At 38.0% G+C, this 2500-nt stretch overlaps 1 long non-coding RNA gene across 1 annotated transcript in view; it reads left to right on the forward strand.

Annotated features, from left to right (window-relative positions):
* Positions 1–1697, forward strand: part of LOC138047498 (uncharacterized) — an 8306-nt gene extending 6609 nt beyond the window's left edge. The window contains exon 3 of the long non-coding RNA XR_011131852.1: positions 979–1697. This is a non-coding gene — a long non-coding RNA (uncharacterized lncRNA). The remainder of the gene's footprint in view (positions 1–978) is intronic.
* The last annotated feature ends 803 nt before the right edge of the window (positions 1698–2500 follow it).

Consider the following 2500-nt stretch of genomic DNA (forward strand, 5'->3'; position numbering starts at 1 on the left):
TTAGGTGGTTTTTAGTTCCTCCTCTTTTCCCTCTCTATAGAAGAGGGACCGAAAACCACCCAAACCCCTCTTGATCGAAACAAGAAACTGAAGCAAAGACAAAGAAACACAATATTGAAGCGAGGGAAACTATTTCTTCTTTTAAAACGTAAATTTATACATATATGTTTTTTTACTTTTGCGAAAAACCATTGTCCCATACAAATTTTAAAATTCCTACTCGTACATAATATAGTACAGATACACATATATCAAGCTTGCGCTACCTATGATAGGAGACAGAACCTTAATGGTTTACTGATACTCTCGATTTGTTTGTTTCTTTTCCTTTGTGTGGTTAAGGAAGGGATTTGCATCATGGAAAATTAGCTCGATTAGTTCGTTCGATTCCAAAATAGAATCCTTTTAGATCAAAAGAAAGACACTAACATAAGTTACCGTTCCTTTCGTTGTTGTAATAGGGCATCAATAGCCCATAAAGATCATACGTAATAGCTCAGAAAGCGCTGGAACCCGTTCCCTGAAAAAAAAATGCTGATAAATATCGAACAAACAACCAGCAGTACTTGCCTGGTAAGGATTTAGTGGATCGGGGAAAGGTTTATTAGGTTTATTTTGGGTACCCTGCGGGCTAGTCTTGGCTAAAAGGTCGAGGGCTCACAGGCCGGGTTAGTTTTGGTTGACTGTAAACCAATGAATTCTCGACGACCACAGCATCTTCTCTGTTGTGGTTGCTCTGATTAAACAGCGACCAATGGTCTTTACTATCCACATAAACGGAGAAAAGACTCATTGAGAATGTCCTTAACTTCCTTCTTGGCCCTGATCTGCCACTCTTTTTTTCGCCGTCGTCGTCTGTTTTTTGTATATCTGAAATGCATACAGAGACACTACAAATGCTGGGAAATGTGAGTAAAGTGCAGAAAGGTGGAAATTCAGCATGGTGAAGTTATTTTGCCTTTTCCTTTCATTTCACAGAAAGTGTCACGATAAAAGAGGCCATTAAAATCAAGCAAGAAATTGTACTGAAGTCTTAATTCGTAAATTTCATCAGACAACTCCGCGACTGGTGATAGTGGTCATAACGAAGAGCTTGAAAACGAAGAAGAAAGGAAGAGGAAAAGGAAGTTCATGACAAAGGCTGCCTTGGTGGTCAACCCAGCTCGACATGTTGATGAGATCTTTGGACGGAAAATCGTTGCGTAGAAGATCCGCCTAGGTGGCCTCATAGGACAAGATAACAACAACCAGAAAACTTGTCAGAGCAGCGTATTGCCCCGCAAGACGAAAAGCAGTGGGCAATCCGCGTTGTTCCGCAGTGCTTAAAACTTGGTAACAGTGTTAAACCAGTATTAGAGATTAAGAGAGTTTGACCAAGGAAACTTAACCGTCATACCGCCCAAAATGCTGTTGATAATCTTTTGGAAATCTTTAGTTGACGCACGTGCTGACTATCAACTAATAGCCATGCTAATGCATATATAGAGAATTTCTGGTTGTCTTCTATGCAGAAATAACCATTCTTTGGAAAAAATGTGTTCTGTGCAAAAAATGTAGTAGAATTGATGCAGAATTTCACTGTTTTCTTAAAGAGGACTTTCTCGGCTTTTGAAGTAGATTTAGGTGACCTCAAAATTTCACCTAAGAAGCCCATCAGCATACTACCAGGAATCCTGCCTGATACCTGATACCTGATTGACGTGCTGCTAAACCATTTATTGGGTGACCGATTGTGTGAGTTGGAGTTACTCATAAAACAATGGCCGTCTCATTTGAAGAATACCAATTTTTTTTGCACCAAGAATATCTATAGTTCGTTGTTGAAGAAGTCTTAACTTCTATCGAGGAAATAGAACAATTGGAACTTACATTTATTTCCTGGTACGTAATAAAAATGGGAAAGCCAAAGTCTCTTCACTTCACACAGTCACCGCAAGACTTTAATCATGCAGAAAAAAAATTAAATCAATGATTACAATTGGTGCAAAATCTAGTTAGTATGCTGGTGGCCGTCGATTGAGTGTATTTTCGGCACAAAGAGTTAAAAATAATTTTGGCGGATTTTCGCATGAAATAGCGTTTACTCGAAGTTTATTTTGTTAATTTCAAGTCGTTGTGGCTAAAGCTGTTTTCCACAATGAACTACAACATAAATATAACTTATTAGCTTGCCTTAAAGTTAAAACGCTGTTTCATGGGAAGTTCCTATTGAACTTATTGTTTCGGTTTTGACTTGTTGTTGGTGAGTAAGAAAAAAATCAAGATTATATCAGTTTTTTTTTCAAAGTTTTCAGTGGTTCCATTTACCCTGTCACTTCTGTCCACTACTCTTGATATTGTCGATCAGCTACATGATACTTCCAAGAGAGGTGTCATGATTGTTTGTCATAAATTAACTTAACTAATTCTACGTGACAGTGATTGAACTTGTTATGCAACAAAGTTGTTGATAATACGGCGCTTGTTGTGCGTGTAGTGTAAATATTACAGGTATAAATAA

Source organism: Montipora capricornis, chromosome 1 (assembly GCF_036669925.1).
Source record: "Montipora capricornis isolate CH-2021 chromosome 1, ASM3666992v2, whole genome shotgun sequence".
NCBI classification, from domain to species: Eukaryota; Metazoa; Cnidaria; class Anthozoa; order Scleractinia; family Acroporidae; genus Montipora; species Montipora capricornis.